This window comes from Gossypium hirsutum, chromosome A02, assembly GCF_007990345.1.
Source record: "Gossypium hirsutum isolate 1008001.06 chromosome A02, Gossypium_hirsutum_v2.1, whole genome shotgun sequence".
NCBI lineage: Eukaryota > Viridiplantae > Streptophyta > Magnoliopsida > Malvales > Malvaceae > Gossypium > Gossypium hirsutum.
Window position 1 is genome coordinate 86,637,664 of NC_053425.1, and position 20,472 is coordinate 86,658,135.

Consider the following 20,472-nt stretch of genomic DNA (forward strand, 5'->3'; position numbering starts at 1 on the left):
ATATCACGCAATCAAGTTTTTGGCACCGTTGCCGGGGAACTAGGATATTAGGAACATTCGATTTTTATTACTTTAGCCATTTTACTTTTATTGCAATTTAAGTTTTTATTTTCTTTTCTAATTCTTCACTTATTTTCCTCTGATAGGTTTTTTCTAGTTTATGACCAGTAGAAACCCGTCAGGACCACTACTTTTTGACGGTGAGATCAACCGCACAGTTTGCAGAAACTGAAGAGAAATAAGACGAAGCCTAAGATACACAGAGGATGAGCAAGAGGACGATACTTCATCCACAATCAAGGAGATGGCTGAAAACTAAGAAAATCCGCTACCTCTTGCAATTGCTGCTGATCCAGTAAATCAAAATCCTGCTCCACGCACTATATATGATTATGCTAAACCTAATTTAACAGGAAGTTAGACCTGCTATTGCTGCAAATAATTTTGAACTGAAACCTAACACAATTCAAATGATACAACAATTTGTTCAGTTTGATGGTTTGCAGGACGAGGATCCCAACGTTCACTTGGCAAATTTCCTAGAATTTTGCAATACCTTTAAAATTTCCTAGAATTTTGCAAATTTCCTAGGATCCCAACAATGGTTGAACTCGTTACCACGAGGGTCAATCACTACTTGGGAACAAATGACTGAAAAATTTTTATTAAAATATTTTCCGTTGGCTAAAACAACCAAATTACGTAATGATATCTCTTCTTTTGTGCAGATGGATTTAGAAACACTCTACGATGCATGGGAGAGATACAAGGACCTTTTGAGAAAGTGCCCTCACCATGGGTTACTACTTTGGCTACAGGTTCAAACGTTTCATAATGGCCTGAATCCTTCGACTCAACAGATGATTGATACAGCCGCTAGAGGAACTATCAATAATAAGACACCTGAGGCGGCTTACGAATTTATTGAGGAGATGTCACTGAATAACTATCAGTGGCAAGTTATGAGAACAAAGCCGACGAAAGTAGTCGGTGTTTTCAACCTCGACGCGGTTACTATGCTATCTAACCAAGTAGAGCTCTTAAATAAAAAGATTAACGGTTTGTGTGGTTCTATTCAGGTACATCCAGTGATGAGGTGTGATTCGAATGGAGGAGGAGCATGCACAGAATATCAACCCTTCAACCCTAGCATCGAGGAGGAACAAGTCCAATATATGGGTAAAAATAACTCTAGACCCCAAAATAACCTATATAGTAACACTTATAATGCAGGTTGGAGGAACCATCCCAATTTCTCGAGGGGTGGTCAAGGAAATCAAATGCCACAACATCCTCCGGGTTTTCAACAACCACCTTACCAGCAAGAAAAGAAGCCGAACCTTGAGGAGATGTTAACAAAATTCATCTCGGTGTCAAAAACTTGTTTCCAGAATACCGAGACAGTTCTTAAGAATCAACAAGCACCAATCCAAGGGCTCGAAACTCAGATAGGCTAACTCGCCAAACTGATTTCTGAATGACCACAAGGTAGTTTTCCGAGTAACACTGAATCTAACCCAATGGAGCAAATCAATGCAATTACCATTCAAGATGCGGAAGGGTTAGTTGCACCTGAACCAGAATCGAAGCAAGACACTGTGGTAAGTAAAGGTAAGGGTGAGGTGGGCCACAATGACCAGAAACCTATAAGTAAAGAATACAAACCTCGTGTGCCATACCCAAACGCGATAAGTAAAGACCACACAGAAGAACAATTTGGTAAATTCCTTAAATTATTAAAAAAGTTGCATATTAATTTACTGTTTATTATAGCTCTTTCGCAGATGCCAAACGTAGTCAAATTCTTAAAGGAGCTTAAAAAAATATATGAAAGTTGGATGAGGCGTTGCATGTGGAATTTAATGCAGATTGCTCAGCCATATTACAGAATAAGCTACCCAACAAATTGAAAGATCCAAGGAGTTTTACGATTCCTTGTTTAATTGGTAGTTTAGATGTTCATAATGCATTGGCTGACTTAGGGGCAAGCATTAATGTTATTCCTTATAAAATGTTTAAACACCTAGGTCTTGGTAAACCCAAACAAACTAGGATGAGCATTCAATTGGCCAATAAAACCATTAGATTTCCTAGGGGTATCATTGAAGATGTTCTTGTTAAGATCGATAAATTTATATACCCAGTAGACTTTATTGTTCTAGACATGGAAGAGGATAGTAATGCACATTTAATTTTAGGACAACCCTTTTTAGCACTGCTAGAACCATTATTGATGTTAGCACAGGTGAACTCACACTTCGTGTGGGAGATGAAACAATCACCCTTCAAGCTCGTAATTTGAGTAACACATCGAAAATTGAAGGTGGTTGTATAAATCATTCTACTAGTACTGATCATGTGGTGAAACCCTCTATGCAGGAAATAGTTACGAAGAATGCATATGAGCCGTGTTCAAACAACAACAAAGGACCTATCTATGAAGAACGAAGGCTACAAATCGAGGAGTTAGATGAATGGCGGACACAGAAACTGAGAACACCCAATAAATCGAAACCGAGCCAGGACGAGCTCAATACCTCACCAAATCAACTTAAGGTTGGAGACAAAGTACTACTAGATACAACAGATCCTCGCATTACCACTTCTGAACCTAATGAAGAAATTCCTCTTACGGTACTCAGTATTTTCCCATATGGTACAGTCGAGGTAATTCATCCTAAATTTGGTACTTTTAAGGTAAACAATACTCGTCTTAAACCTTATGTTGATAAAGTTGATAGCAGGGATGAGGAGTGTAAACTCCTCGCACCACCTTAACCATGAAAAAGAGAGGTAAGTCTAGCTTAAGACTACAAATAAGCGCTCTTCGGGAGGCAACCCGAGCATTAACAATAATGACTTAGTTAAATTCTAGTTTTTCACATCTAACCTATTAACTAAGTCTTGAAACACAGGGTTTTCCCATCCACAGGACCAGGCACACGGGCGTGCCTTAGGCCATGCTTACGCCATAGGTGGAGACACGACCGTGCGATACGGTCGTGTGAAAACAGGGTAAGATTTTTCCCCAACACGGGATGGGATAAGTTGCCACGACCGTGCGACTTGGTCGTGGATGAAACTGCCAAAACAACATGGGCATGAAACACGCTCGTGCCTTGAAATCGTGGTTGAAACTGAGAATGTAACACGGACATGCGGAACGCCTGTGCCCTCTACCTGTGGTCGACACTGTCAAAACGAACACGGGCGTGGACCTATGTACACTGGCGTGGGAGAAGCGAACGAAGCAAGATACGACCGTGTGACACAGCCGTGTGTGCCTACACACCCAAAGCCACACAGGTGTGGGCCGAATGTCAGACGTGCCCAAATTCAAAATTCGTGAAACACAACGGCAAAAATTAGGGCACACGGGCCTGTCCCACGGTCGTGTACCCCAAAATCTATATAAACCCCTCATTATTCATCATCTCCTTCCCCAAAAATCCCTAACCCTAGCCGCTGCAACTCCACACGCCTTACCCCCACGCCCGTGCGCCGCCTACAATACCGATTTTGACTCTCCAAGTTCATTCTTTTTGCATTTTTTTACTTTTTTCTCTCTATTTTCTTTAAATATGTTGCTTATTTCATGCTTCCTTTGCTATATTGAACTTTTTTTGAATATTCATAGTTAGAATAGTAAAATAGTAATGTTTGTTTAATAAAATTTTTTGTCATTTTAGTTACTCCATTATGCTATACTCTTCCATTTTTCTTTGTTTCCATGAAATTTATGCCTACTCACATGTATTCATTCATTATTTCCATAATCCTCTAACTTGATATATTTAGTGGTTTTAGTTTTTTATCATCTCGTACGTAAATCTCATAAAATATTCATATTTAGCATTGATTTTCCATACTATTCTTAGGGCATATTGACTGAACTTTAATTTTTCAATGTAGGTAGAATGTCGTCCTCACGTGGTAAGAAGACTACTGTTCCTGCCTCGAAGAAGAGGAAAGGAGCAGCGTCATCCTCGGGTCCTACCATGGAGATTAGGCACCCATTCCTCCAGGTTCCTTTAGGACCCTAGGAGGAATTATATCAGATATTAAGGGGCCCGACCCTTAGGTGTGGGCCGCTGCATTGACTGGGCCACACTCGAGCAGATTCAATTGGCTAACGCGGTCCGAGCTTTCCTAATGACTGACCCGTGGGGGCTCTTCTTCGAGATTGTCGAGTCGACGTATCTAGAGCTTACATTGGAACTCTGCTCGACGTTCCATCTTCAGACATTCATGACCAACTTCGACGATCTTGGAACAGTCCAGTTCCACCTCAATGGTCTAGTACGCTAGTTGAGCGTACCCGAGTTTGGGATTGCACTAGGGCTGTACATGGAGGAGTCTCCATCCGTGAGGTATCTACACGCCATCTTGGCTAACACTCTGTCAGAGAGACGAGAGAGCACCGGCATCATCACCATCCATGATGCCTATTTCTTATGGAGTATGGCGAACGTGCACGTCATCGACCTCGCCTACTTTATTGCCTTCACCATTCGCCACCAGACGGAGCGGCATAGGAGAGAGGCCATCTCTATCGGGCCCTATATGACTCAATTGGCTCGGCACTTCGGGCTCCTCAACACAGTAGCCCAATCATCCTCTCTCACTCTCACTGGGTAGATGTCCCTACAGGGCATCTCGAGCATGCTAAGTATAAGGATGATCGAGAAACGACATGGCACATACCTTCCTCAGTATCGCCTCGCCCAGTCTACCGAGGAGGAGGACCTAGAGGACATTCCTAATGATGTCCCTCCACGTCACGAGGATCCACCGACTTAGCCACCACCCCCCTCTCGTCCAGTTCATGCGGTGGCTTCATACGCTGACATCTCTGAGCGCCTTACTCGATTCAAGCAACAGTGTTTTCAGCGCTTTGATAACATTGATACTACTCTACAACAGATTTGTTAGCACTTCCACATCTCATCGCCATTACCACCTCGCGAACCATCTAGCGATGAAGATGTTTAAAAACTTTTATTTATTATTTTATGTTTTTACTTTTATTCTATTTTAAGACAACTTTTTATTTTTCTTTAAGCTTATTTTTATTAGGTTTTATAATTATTATTTTACAATTTTAAATTTCAGCTATTTCAGTACGAGTAATTATGCTTCCTTGTATTTCCTAAAAAGTTCCTGATTCTATCACAGATATAAAGAGCTCCAAAGCTCATCATTGCATAGGAACTAAAAACTCCACCGGGAAAGGTTTTCCATGACTGCCATGTCCTGCTCGACCATAACCATAGCTACCACCAGATATAATATTATTTTGGTACAGGATTTATGGACTAATGAACCTCTACCACCACCGGAGTATCCTCCTCCACTCTCACGCCAATTATTCTCCAAAACTCTAGTTCAAGGAATTTATTCATCATTCAGGAAGTTTCACTTCTCTCCCTATCTTATGATTATAAATCTATCTTTTTCAATATATCTATCTTTGTACATTGAGGGCAATGTACATCTTAAGTGTGGGGGGTCTTTTATATCATCATTAGAAATCCTTGAATTGTGTCTTATTCTCACGTGAATCATTCATATCACTATTACAATGAATTTTAATTAATTTATGATTTTTATTGATATGTCTTGAATTAAAACATAGGCATTTATGCATTGAGTGTTTAAAATTTAAGATATTAGGGAATCAAGCATGATAAGTTGATTTTTGAAGAATTAAAAACTTTTAGGTTGTTTTTCCCAAGTTTAGGTATTATCTTGAGTTGAAATTCACAAGTTTAACATCAAAAAGCCATAATTTTTGTGAGATTTTGAGCCTTTAGAGTATCTATTATTTCTTTCATGCTCACTTTTATTGTTGCTTTGAGTGCGTCAGTATTGAATTGTTATTCCAGAACTTGCTTGATTATGCATGTTAAGACCACACCATTTGATTTGATCTGTCAAGCTGATAAAGGCACTTAGGTTTAACCCACTCACTCCACAAAAGCCTACCTTCATAATTAACCCTTAGTAAACCCCTTTGAGCCTAACAAACCATTAATTGATTTACCCTCAATATTGACCCATAACCCTTTATTGTTGAAATCCCCTAATTTCATCCCTATTTTTGTCGAGATTTAATTTGAAATAATTGCTTAGCTATGTTTTGTTCTTCTATGTATTTGACTTGTTTTTGATTAAAAAAAAAACAAAAACAACAATACTTACATACATATTAGTAGTAATTCACCATTTTTTTGAACTTGGTGTTAATTCCATATTCTGAGAAGAAGCTTACTTGTATTCAATTGATGACTAGTCATTTTTTCTAGCTAGGTAATTTTTCAATTCAATCTCGATTCTAACCTTTTCTTTCAGCTTATGACCACACCCCCTAACCAAAGCCACGTTACAACCCTCTAAAGACCTTTTTGATTGAGGTATCATCTCAATATATAGTGGTGGAGATTTAATTTTCAAGCAAGCCTATGGCAATAACTTCTCATATTGACTAATGAGTTCTTTAATTGATGTCCTTAAACACCTTGAGTGATTTGAGTGAATCTTTAGTGAGGATTTTAAACTCTGTGATATTTTGATCAAGGTAATCACTTAGATGAGGGGAGACACCTATGTTTTCGTGATAAAATGCTCAACTTAGAATGTCAGAAACTTTGATGTACTTTTAGTTGAATTTTCAATGTATAAATACTTATGGATTATTTTGAGATATTATTGATAGGGATTATAAATTGAGAAGAATTTATTTTGATCGTGAGTTGAGGATTTTGCTTGAGGACAAGCAAATGCTTAAGTATGAGGGTATTTGATAAACCGTAATTTATGCATATTTTTATCCCATACTTAGCGCATTTACGGATAATTTCTCCTTAGATTTGGTGAATTCGATGCTCCTAATCCTTTAATTTCATGTTTTAAACTTAGGTGAGCATAATAAGAGTAAAAAAGAGCGAGAAACGGGCCGAAAACGGAGAAAATGGACCCACGTGGGAAAAAAACACGGCCTGGACTTCCTCACATGGGCGTGCCACACTGCCGTGTCAATTTGGCAGGATCGAAGCACGACTTACACGAGTAGACCACACACTCGTGCCTATTTAACAGCCTTGACCACGGGCTGAAGTAATCGCACACGGGCGTGTCCGTGCCGAGCCCAAGTTTAGTCCTATTCGAAAAAGGCCAATTTTTAGGGCTCTTAGGCATTCAAAAGCCTATTTAAACACTTGGGGAGGAATTTAGGAGGGAGACGCAGAGTAGGAAGCAAGGAATTACTCAAGGAAAGCCGACTGATCCATCTCAAGAGCCGGATTCATCATCAAGACTAGAGATCTCCCTTCAAGTTCCTTCAGGAGTTTTGGGTTTTCTTATGTTTTGTTTTCTTTATGCTTTTGAGATGTTTTCTTTCATAAATATGAACTAAACCCCCTAAATACCTAAGGGGAATGAAACCTAAGATAGATATTGTTATTATTATCTGAATTGTATGATAAATATTTGACTTGTTCTTAATTATGTGTTTTTAATTCTTATTTTAATATTCCAGGATATTGATTCAAGTCAACGCTCTTATTCAGAGGAGGAATAGACCCTGTCTAAGAGTAAAATTGTCGTAATTAAGCGGAGTTGATAGCGTGCCTAGAGATAGGGTGACAAGATTTTGCTGGATTAGGGTGAAACCTAATAAAGGAATCCATAGATCGAGTTAATGCAATTCTAGGGTGTTAATTAGAAAGAGATTTCAATTATTCAACCTAGGGTTAGACGTTATTAGTCTCGAGAGAGATAATAATATAACTTAGGGATTTCTACGGATCAAGTCAAATGAATAAATCGTCAGATTCAGAGCCAAATAACAAGTGAAGTCTAGGTGGATTTTTCCATAGGTATTGTCTCAATCAATTGAGTTTTCACAAATGTATTTTCCTGAGTTTTCTTTTTGTGGATTCTTAGTTAGTATTTAGTTTAGATAACCAAATCGTTTAATTTTTAGGCTAGATAATAAAAAGGAAGTAAATACTAGTACTTGTAGTTCCTTTGGGTTCGACAATCCAGTCTTGCTAAGCTATACTACTACTCGATAGGTACACTTGCCTTAATCATGATAATAAGTTAGTCTCAAGAATGATTCATTTATAAATCTTTAAATCCTGTTACGAATATCACGTAATCAAGTGTGAATACTACTGGAAAAGATATATTAACGAGGTGTTATTCACAAGTATAAGGGTTTAGTTGTAATATAGTTACAGGAGAGCAGGTGAGTATTCTGAGGATCGTACCCAAGGGAGGCGAGTGCTAGATCAATTTTAACCTAAACACTAAAATATCTAATTAGTACTTTAGCTTAGTCATAGTACGAAGGTAAAACAAAAAGAGTTTATAGGGTTTTTATTATAATAAAAATAAAAATAATATAATATAAAGAACTAAAATTTGAGATATTGAAGAATAGAAGTAATCAAATATGCTTATGGGTGATTAGCTTGCTTCGGTAATCCCTATCAACTGTCACTTTGGGTTCCTCGTCAATCAACTAGTCGCAATCCCAGCAGCATCTTCTGATCTTCTACTTGAATAATGAGTGACAAGAACTAATTATCTTCTGGCCTCATAGTCTAGACTGATTTGGGGTAAAGATGTTCACAGATGGGCCATACTAAATTTGTGTTAATTCCCATATTGATGGCTTCCCAGGGTTGTCAGGCCTAGGGTTTGTTTTACGTTCTTCCTATCCCAAATAGCTGATCCATTGAGTATCCTTACAAAACAGTTAACAGATCATTCTTCCACTTATTAATCTCCAATAGAAGGATTAGTTCCTCATGGTCACTTTAGACAATATAGAATCGATATAAAAAGAAAACATGCTAAATAAATCGACAATATAGAGTTTACGAAAGAGCCTGATTGTATTAAGATTGATCGCGAATCCACAAGGTTTGATTGTCTCCATAATATGGATCTCTCAAAATAGCACAAGAACGAATGAAAATAAATCTAACCTAAGAAAAGAGAAAACTAAATTGAAATTAAAAGACTAATTCTAGCCTAAGTGATTAGTGTACATAACATGTGACAAATGAGCCTATTTATAGATTTTAATTGGTCTCCATTTTTAACAATACGTTAGGTGATATTCCCAAGATTTAAGTTTGATTGTGCAAACCAAAATGCCCCGTAGCTTGTGTTTTATTTCATCCAGAGTCGATGTCACGGCACACCAAGACCTGTTTCGTGACATAGTAGTGAGTGTACTCCTCCTAGATATCTTCATGAGTATGTCATGACACCACTAATCTGTGTCATGACATTGAATGCATTCTCATGAGTTCTCCATTCTATTCCTTGTATTACAACATCGAGCCTTCTTTGTTGTGACATAGTGACTAGTATTGATTTTGTATGCCTTCTAATGGTCTCCCACACACTTATAGAGTTCATTAGCTCACCCTTAGGCCCCATTCGACCCATAAGGTCAATAAAAGACTCAATTTACACATTTTATTAACTTAAAAGAAACTTAAGACAAAATAATTAAAAATTAATAAAAAAACTTGTTTTCAAGCTCCTAAAGTGTGGAAATTAATTTAATCTGCTACCTCGAATTATGGTAAATCAAACTCCCTCACACTTAAGTCATTGCTTGTCTTCAAGCAATAAGAAATAAAAGTGACGACCCTTGAGCAAATATAGTACAAGTACTGATTTCGAAGCATATGAATTAGGCTTTTCACATCCACTAACAACTTTAATATGATGAATAATTGATTTACCACTTTTAACCACAAACATCTAAGTTTAGTATGTTACAAAGTATACAAGTATTAAGGGTCTCACCCGTAGGGATCTATCAAAAATTATACAAGTAATTTGATAATTTGAGCAGAATACAAATGGTCGTTTATGCAATTGTTTAGTATAATGTACCTTCATGCATGAGGATATTTAGGTCACATAGTACTTTTAACGTTCTAAGGCTAAGGACGGGTATGGAGTTCAAAAATAGTAAGCAATAAGAGGGTTACAAACACGAAAATAGTTTGAAACATCGTATCAATCCTTATTCTTCCCCCTTTAGTGACCTTTACCTGCTCACCGCCTTATTTCTTCTCTCACTTTCCTTGTTTCTCCACATAGGAAATCATAGCATAACATAGTAACTACGTCTAGCTTACGAGTTTTTGTGTATTAATGAACGAGTTTTTCTTATGCTTGTGATTTTGTGACTTTTCTCTTTCTTGATGCATCTCACTCATGAATGTTTTTCACCTTTTAAAGACTTTTTCTACTTGTACTACTTTTTCTTTTTGAATTTTCTTTTGTTTTTCACTTTTAGGCTAACTTATAGTTCCCATATCACAACAATATTTCTTATTTCACTCTATTTTTGCAAAATACACCATGATGTATCTACTTAACCCTCAATAGGTATAGCTAGACATCTATAGTCGTGCAGTGCAAGACCAAAGAAAAAGGGTAAATAGAAATTAATAATTTTAGGCTCAGAGTTTGTGACGAGGTTTATCTAGAAGTGTCAACAAGCTCAAAAATTGGTGCTAAAGTTGAATATGAATAGGTCAACTTTTTGGCTCTAGATGTGTTCCAAATAATGCCTTAGGTCATCCCTTAATATCTCAATATGCACAAATTTAATCAACCAAACAAACTCAAATTCAACCATTTATCGTTAATACTAGCATGCTCATTTCCTTGTACTTTCTATATCATTTGGTACAATTGATTGCTTAATGCCTATTTACAGTATAACATATAGAACTTAGTAGTCTAATAATAAAAAATTTAAAATCACCTATCATCATGCCAAATTTATTTGCAAACACAAGCAACCTATATACATGCTCCTAACCAATCACTTGTATTTCTGCAACCAATCACTTGTATTTCTACAAGCTCAAACACACAAAATATAAGAAAATCAAAGAAAAACAGAAAATTCAAGACAAATACAAATTTTCTATGTTAGAATCCACACTTTAGTTGACACATTGTCCTCAATGTGTAACCCATAAAAAGATAAGGAAAGAAATTACTCGATTTATTGTGATCACTCCAACTGCTAATGGTGAGTATTTCCTCCTTTGTTCATGTAAAGCTTGAATTGTTTGTGTCTCCTTCGCGTTGGGTTCCTACATAGAAAACTTTAAACAAAACAACTAAAAATTCTATGATTACTCCTACTCCTACTTACTTTCAAAGAAATTAAAAATCATCCATAAAAAGTAGTACAATCTAGTCAAAAGGATCAATAAAATTGAATCATCCTCTAAATGATTCAAAGGACAAGCACACATCTGCTCCATTAGTTCCTTACCCTTGCCCGAGGTAATGTTGATGGGAGCTCCCACCTTTCGAGTGCATTTGTCTTGCAAAGCTTCAAATAATAGGCCCTTTTGGAGTTGAGTATTATGGCTGGAATGTCGCCTCATACTCGTCTTCCGTCCTGGGGTACTCTTGAGCAACACTTCCTCGTGAGTTGCCCCTTCATCATGATAAATTGGTACCGAGCTGAACATATTATAGACTTGAAATTATATAGGGTTTTTTCTATATATTTTTACCACCTTTTTACTTAATAAATATGTTTATCTTGAGTAATTGTTACTAAAATAAGTGAATTTTACTTAATTAGTAATATTGGGCATGAATTTATAAATTATGTGAAATGCTTAATTACATGATTTTTGTACATGTTTTATATTATTTCATGTTAATTAATATGTGATTTTTCACTATGTAAGAGGAACTTGAAGATGTGATTAATGTGAACGAAACATGGACATGCACAAATCAATTCATGTGGACGGCAAGACCTTACAACTTAGGTCATGAGGTTGATAATTTGACCCAGTAAAAGATGTGCTAAAAGATGGACATGTCTGCTAAATTATTGGACTGAGAAACCATCCAACAATGGGGAATTAAAACATAGTTTCGGAACAAGTAGATGGCTGCCTAAAAGCAAGCTTTGAGTATTTAATTGAAGGTCCTTATAGTTGGAAAATAATCAAAAATCAGCCCAACAACTTTGTTGTTGAAACCGCCCACCCTATGGCTATTATTAATAGCCTTGGTTTGGATTCAAAATAAGGAGACTAAGTCATCCACTTCTGCTTGAAGTGTGGCTTGCCATGTGTGATAGAAAAAGAAGGAATTCAAATTTTATTTTTAGCAAACTTTACCCCTTACCTTCACCTATAAATACCATGCATTAATCCCTTAATCCCTTAATCCCTTATCCTTCATAACTAATTTTTCTTCTCTAATTAGCATTTTCTCTACATTCTATTACCCTTTTTCTTTCCCTTGCATAGCCGCCCATTTCCCTTCCTATCCTTTAGCCAACATAAGCTTTGTCAAAAGAATTCTTTGGTTGGCCACCTTAGGAACTCCTTAGAAAAAGAAGCATCGAGTAGAATGGAGGAGCGCATCAGTCAAAATAGATTCGAAAGGCTACTGAACTGAATAGAGTTTACTCTTTCCTCTTGTTATTTATTTAAATTATGTTTGCTTTGAGTTTATTGTTTTTGACATTAAGTGTGGTATTTTAAATCCTATTTCCTAGGATGATTATGTTAATTCAATAAGATTTATTTTATTCATGTTTAACATGTTTGTGCCTTAGTTGATCATGTTTTCACTTAATATCATGGTGCATTTAATTCATACGTGATTGGGTGCATTCAAATTAGCTGAGCGATCCTAACCAGATGACAGCTAATAGACACATAATTAAAATGTGTAATGCTCAATTTAGATCATTAAACCCAACTAATTTGAGGTTCATAATATCTTTAGTTAGCTTTATTATCTTGCACAGTTTTTAGGTTTATGTAACTAAACTTTTACAAATGTAGATGTCCCTGTGACCTTGCATAAATACTAAGAAATCCTTAGTTGATATGATTAGTAAAATACATATTTCACTAAGTAAAAGATTTGAGAGGACTTAATTCGGTTTCCAAACTCATGAAAGATTGAGTTTCCATGGAAGTATTTTTGAACATTGTTAAGCATGATAAAGTAAATTAAATTGATTAATATAATTATCGTAGCCCATTTAATGTTGATTGTTTTTGTTGCTAAAGCCATTTCATTATACATTTAGGTAAATTGCATCTAGATTAAAATTGCATTAGGGATCACTCTTTACATTTAGTTTATTTAATCATCACTACCCAAAATTATTTAATTTTTACATCAAATTGTTATTTATAATTTTGCAATTAATCGGTTAAGCTTATACAGTCCCTGTGGAGACGATAATTCATTTTACTTGCTTATTACTTCAACGACCATGTACACTTCCACAAACCATGTTAAACATATCTAAAGGGTAATTTGGAGCTCATAACCCATTCATTCTTATGAATTCTTGGAGCACTGGTCTTGTTTCCTACATCCACCTAATCATTCCATCGAGCTTTACTTTTGTGCTTTCATGGGCTCCTTTTCTAGCCTTTGACTGCTCTCACTATTTTAGCGATTCTAGAACGTCCATCTTTTCCTTCCTTCTTTGGTTCGATTCGGTAATTTGCTTTCGTTGAAGCTCAATGTATTGTGTATATAATTTATCCCCAATTATGCTTCTTGTTGGCTTTATGAATTGCTCTTTCTCTCCCATTGACACTTCTTCCTTCTAGAATAGCGCTATCACAATATGTGGAAAGAAAAGCCCAACTTTCTGGCTCTGTATGCATCACTTCATTTCCTAGAAGATCCAACGCCATATATAGATATTTTTATGCTACAAAATACGATATAACAAAATAGCTCGAAAGATATTAACATTAGAAACATTTAATGCGGGTGCAATTCTGGTGCTGATGAATTGCATCTACATTTTGGCGACAGGAAACATAATCACCTGATTGAAATTTGTTGGTAGCCCTTTATTTGGCCTATAGTTCCAATTAACCCTACCGCGAGTTAAATATTTTACAACATCTTCCATATCAATCTTTTGCAATTTGTCTAACTCTACACCATCAATAAAGTCTTTTTCATAATATGGTATGTTATAAAACTCACAAATAACACTAGGGGATAATAGGACTTCCTCCCCTCGCACTGTCACTTCACTTATGACCTCACCAAACCTGCCCCTGAGTACTTGATCCTTGAGGGATGCATAAAATTCATGTACTACGGGTATGACTGCGTTGTTGGTGGGAGTGACATAGAACTATTCCCATATATGGTACCGCACCAAAGTCCAAATTTCTTTACAATGGATCATGGAGGGTTTGAACCCTTGTTCTTGAATTAATGGTCTCCCCTGCAATTCCAAGAAATATTTTTCTATACTTAGATTATGAAACCATTTTGGGTCTGAAACATCTAGTGTTTGCTAGACCATAGTTCTTTTGTTCTTATGCGGATGCATTCTTCTATTGTATAATTTGAAAGCAAGCAAATAAAAATTAATAAAAATTAGTGGAACAGTAGAATAAGTAAAAGATTATGTAACCTTGAGTTCCTAGTGAATGTTTGCTTTGTTCTTCCAAGTGCTTGATGAAACTCCACCAAAATAAAACTTGAGAAATTACAATGGAGGTTGATGTTGTTAGGATTTGGAATGAAAAGGGGTTTTGAAGTTTTAAGGTTTATGTAACACCCCTAACCCATCTTCGTTGCCGGGTTAAGGTTACAGAGCATTAGTGTACAATAAAAAACATTTAACATATTAACATTTAAATAAACTAAACATACTATGATCCATTCAATCACATGCATTTTGTCTCTAAATTGAGCCTTCGTGGTTCTAAAAATAGCTTAGAAGTAATTTGAGAATAATTTGAAACAAAATAGATGTTTTAAGAAAAAGTTACAAAATTTTGAAAATAGAGGTCACACGGCCATGTGGCCAAGCCGTGTGACATCACTTCAGGTCGTGTAACTTTTGAATAAGGGACACACGGTCGTGTCTCAGCTTGTGTCCTCACCCGTGTAACTCAATGAGATGCCCCACATGCTCGTGTGCTAGGTCGTGTGCTAGGCTGTGTAACTCACTGACTTGAAACACTAAGAAACTCTCAGATGGCACCTAGCTGTGTCACCAAGCTATGTGACAGCCAGTGTCCTAAGCCTTGTGAATCTAAAATTTACCTAAAATCAAGCCATTTCAAAACTAAATCATACCTAGCCATTAAAACCATTTGAGCACACATTTAAGGGATTCAAACACCATCCAAACACACATAAAGATGCCATTTCGAAGAACCTAATTCAATGAAACAATATGCCATTCAAAGGCACTACAATCATATCAAAACATCAACTATCAAAACATGCCAATGGAGCCTCATTTCATGCACGATAACCTAGTTCAAATATGTACCAAAACATACTAAAAATAACCATTTTCAAACCATTCTAAACATACCAAGAAGAACCTTATTTACAAGCCTTTGCAAGTGACCAAAATGAGAAAACTTGGTAAAACATTAAAGTGCACCAACCAAGCATAATCTTCAAAGCATAAACATATCAAAGCACCATTAGAAAACATCCTATACACGCCATTATTAACCTTGGCCAATATAAACAATAACTACCGAAAAGGCTACTAGATAGTGTGATAGATCTCCGACGAGCTTCCAACTGATCAAGCTTCCATTAATCTATAAAACAAATGAAAATAACAACGTAAGGAGCGAGTGCTTAGTAGACTCGTATAAACTAAAACATAACTTACCGTGTAATTTATACAATTCAAAGGTTAAACATAAATCATCACCAATTCCATAAGCTTAGTAAAATCCTAAACCACATTACCAACTCACAAGTTAGTACACTTGTCCATGATACAAATGAAATCAACCATAAGATATGTAAATTTCCATATGTACCAACATCATTTAGTTCATAAATCTTTCCATAAATTCATGATTCAATCCAATTGCATACTTACCATTTCGTTATCTTTTCTTATCGGTTCAACCATCTAGAATTACATTGGATACTTGGGAAAGCTCACACATAGTGTGCCTTTACATATAACCGTAACCTTTCCTTTACATCAATGGTCACAAGAGCTATGAAATGGGCCTGCTCACACGAGCTGTGGATCAAAATGTAAACTACATATGTTTACACGAGCTATGGAGAATCTGCAACAAATGCAGGACCTTAGCCATTGGTAGAACATTCAAGACCAACACCCGAAACATGAAATCCCTAATGACATGTCATTTATATCCTAAGAATTCTCAAGGTTCAATTGGGACTTGATAGCTGTCAATTCATCACATTGATACATTTATATTCAAATTCAGTTATATTAAAACAACATAGCAAATAGTTAATTTGACTAACATTAAATTGATTGTAGTTCATACGAACTTTCCTCGATAACTAGGGGATAGTAGTATAGTCGAACTAATCCGAAGCTTTAGCTTTTGCTCGATTTAAGTCCAAATGGGATTTATCTTGATCTAAATAAATAATTTCAATCAATTAAGTGCTTATAGTATACAATTTAATCCATAATTCATATTTATACATAATTATGAATTTGCCCCTAACCTTTTAACTTTTCACAATTTAGTCCTTAAGCTCATAATAAAATCTAACCATTTCAACTTAATTAAAAATTAACCCATGTTTCAAGATACCTTAAAGCAACTCATATTTATAAAAAAATTAAAAAAAATTGATAGATTTATACTATAACAATTTAATCCCTATTTCCAAAATTCATCAAAAATCACGTAACAAAACATGTTTATTTTACCACAAAGATAAATAATCCATCAACTAACATCAAATCCTATTCAAAACATCTATGGAAAGCCCCTCAACCTTTAAAAATTTTATAAATTAACCCCTGGGATAGCTAGATTAAGCTAAAACGATCTCAAAAACATAAAAATTATTAAAAACGGGACAAAACTACATACCATGCAGAAGAACAAGGCTAGTCGAATACTCCAAGCTCTTTTAATGATGTTTTAGGTTTTAGAATGAAAGAATGAGAAATATGATACTTGTTCCATCTTTTCTTTATTTAATTTTTCATTTAATTATTAAATTACCATATTAACCTTATTAAATAATTTAAACTACCATAAAACCTATACATTACAATCAACTATTTTAATTATGGTCTAATTACCTTATAAGTCCATTAGCTTCCCTTTCCATAGACATTTGACCCCTTTAACTAATAGAACTCAACTTTTTCACCTTTTACAATTTAGTTGTTTTCACTTAATTAACTATGTAAACATTGAATTTCTTAACAAAATGTTAATACGAACTTAATATAATCCCATAAAAAATTAATAAATACTAAAATAATAAATTACTCATTAGAATATTAGTCTCAAAACCATTTTTTTGACAACATAGAAAATGGGTTGTTACAGTTTAGAAAAGGGTTGAATGTTTAAAAGAGTTTAAGAATGTGAGTTTAAAGGGTTTTGGGATTAAAATTAAGGGTTTAAGGGTTAAAATCAAAGCAATTTAAGGGTTATGTAACTGGGTTGCGCAAACATGTCTGGTCAACCTTGTAGGAAATTGCAGTGATGTCTCAATACCGGGGTTTTGTGTCGTAACATCCCTGGCATTTGCTTATGTCACGACACCAAGGTTCGTTGTCGTGAAACACCTTGCAATTTTGAAAATTTGGGAGGCTTTTAGCTATGTCGTGACAAAAGATAGTAGTGTCGCGGCATCGGGATGATTTTTGTAATTCCTCACCCTTGCCTTCTATTTTGTGACACAGAATGGTTATGTCACGACATTGGCATCATTTTCCCATGTTTCCAGTCTTCAAATTGCTTCAAGTGCTTGTTAACCTTACTTTCAATCTACCTATAATATTTTAATAAAATTAGTTATAAAATATACAATGTTGTACAGTTCGTTAGAGCTTTTATGTAAAGAATGTTAGGCTTTGCTGCTAGACTCTCTAGCTTTGTTAGTGTACGCCAGGGTGATCTCGATAAATTGTCTCTATCTGTATTGATCCAACATCCATTGTGCCATTCTATTCGCCTGCGATTGTCTCTCTCTCTGAACTTGCCTTTTTATCCTACCTTAACAACTAACAACTCTTTCCACATATCATAACTATTAATTATTTGTAGTATCATGTAATCATGCAACCATTTTAATTTTCACTTATGATTCTTACTTCGTAAGAAGGTTGAGAATTACGATTCATACTCGCCGTTCATTGTGTTTCTGCCCGTCTTATCGATCAAGAATAGTTTTTTTAGGAGTACTTGAGGTAATGATTGGCACATAATTTTGAACTACCTCACTTGAATTCTAAAATTGTGATCTTTTGAATTTCTCCATTTGTTTACAGATAGCATTCTTGCATGGTTCCTGTAATAACTGCTCATTCTGAGATGCCCATAACTCAAGGCCTATGCTCATCAATTGTCCTGCTTGGTTGAGGCCTGCTAGGTGAACATAGGTCTTGTCTATATATATTTTCCAATTTTGTTCAACATAAGTCATCGAATTTCTGGGATGTTTTGTTTAGGACTGAAGACATGCAAAGAATGGTCAATTTAGGCTTATTACCTGAGATTACTGGTTTTTCTTTATTTTTGTTTGTGTATTCTTGAATCGGTAGAAATTCTTCCACTAAGTTGAACATGAAGGCCATCATCTTTATTGGTGGTTCTGCATTATGTTGATCAGGTGTTCCTACTTGATCAGAAGATCTCGTAATTATGGGTTTCATACTTATTTGACTATTAGGTTCACTAGCCATTTCCCCTACTAGTTTCATACCATCCTCTGTTGTTGTTTGGTTCAACCATTCTAGATATTCTTCTGTCTACTGAAACGAATAGCAATTTAGGTTTTCTTTTCCTTCGCAACTATCGCTAATGGCATTCTCTCCTTTGCTCAACTTTAGACTTGCCACATCTTAATTTCTTTCTGATGGTATACCAATGTGGTCGTTATTGTCTTGGGAGAGGACTGGGGTTTCTCCTCATTGTTGAATTAATTCAAGCATTAATAATAATTGGTTTTCTTGTATCTCCCAGTTCTTACAGACTCCTTCCTCGTAAATATTGACATTGTAATCTAAGTCTTCATCTGACCACATATAATCAAAATAATCCTTTCTCCTGTTGACCAGTCTCCTTTAGTTATAACAATTGTAATTTTGATTCAGGAGGTGCACCAAGATCTTCCTAAGAAAAATAGATGAGTAATAGTGAAGTTAGTTAGTTTAAACAAAATAAAGTTCGTATCTATAACCTAAAAATTTCCTAATTCGTCTTTTTGAAGTACAAAAATTAAAATCAAACTAGTGGCATTGCCTCTCCGACAACGGTGCCAACTTGATGCCTTCGGATGTAATAATATCTAGAGTGTGAATATTGCAGTACAGGATATACTAACGAGGTGGTATCTGCAAGTATACAGGTCTAATTGTAATATAGTTACAACAGAGTAGGTGAGTACTCCGAGGATCGTACCCAAGGGAGGTAAGTCTTAAATCAATTTTAACCTAAATACTGAAATATCTAATTAATACTTTAGTTTAGTTATAGTTTGAAGGTAAAATAAAAGGAGTTTATAGGGTTTTTATAACAATAAAAATAAAATAATATAAAGAACTAAAATTTGAGAGATTGAAGAATATAATGATTGTGGGTGATTAACTCGCTTCGGTAATCCCCATCAACAGTCACTTCGAGTTCCTCATTAATAAACTAGTTACTATCCCAGTAAGATCTTCTAATCTTCTAATCAAATAATGAGTCGGTAAGAACTACTTATCTTCTGACCTCACAGTCTAGACCGATTTGGGGTGAATGTGTTCACAAATAGGCCATACCAATTTTGGGTTAATTCCCACCTTGATGACTTCCTAGGGTTGTCAGGCCTAGGGTTTGTTTTATGTTATTCCTGTCCCAAACAACTGATCTATTGAGTATCTCTACAAAACAATTAACGGATCATACTTCTACTCGTTAATCCCCCATAGAGGAATTAGTTCCTCATGGTCTCCGTAGAAAATATAGAATTGATATAAAGAGAAAACATGCTAAATAAATCAATAATATACAATTTACAAAAAAGCCTAATTGTATTAAGACTGATCGCGAATCCACAAGGTTTTATTTTCTCTACAATAAAAATCTCTCAAAATAGAATAAGAATAAATAAAAATAAATCTAATCAAAGAAAAGAGAAAACTAAACTGAAATTAAAAGAATGATTCTAGGCTAAGTGATTTCTGTACATAACATGTGACAAATGAGCCTATTTATAGATTTTAGGTGGCCACCGTCCTAAACCCTAGGTTAGCTAACGTTATGAGCTTTAAATTTGATTGTATGGACCAAAACGCCCCTTACCTTGTGTTTTATTTCATTTAGAGTTGATGTCGAGACACATCAGGACCTCTGTTGTGACATAGTAGTCATTGTACTCCTCGTGGGATATCTTCAAGGGTATGTTACGATGCCACTAGTATGTGTCATG

At 35.6% G+C, this 20,472-nt stretch overlaps 1 non-coding gene across 1 annotated transcript; it reads right to left on the reverse strand.

The window, feature by feature from the left end:
* Window positions 1–695: 695 nt before the first annotated feature.
* On the reverse strand, window positions 696–802 carry LOC121217055 (small nucleolar RNA R71). Its single transcript, XR_005913265.1, has one exon. It is a non-coding gene; the product is annotated as a small nucleolar RNA R71 (small nucleolar RNA).
* Window positions 803–20,472: the final 19,670 nt, after the last annotated feature.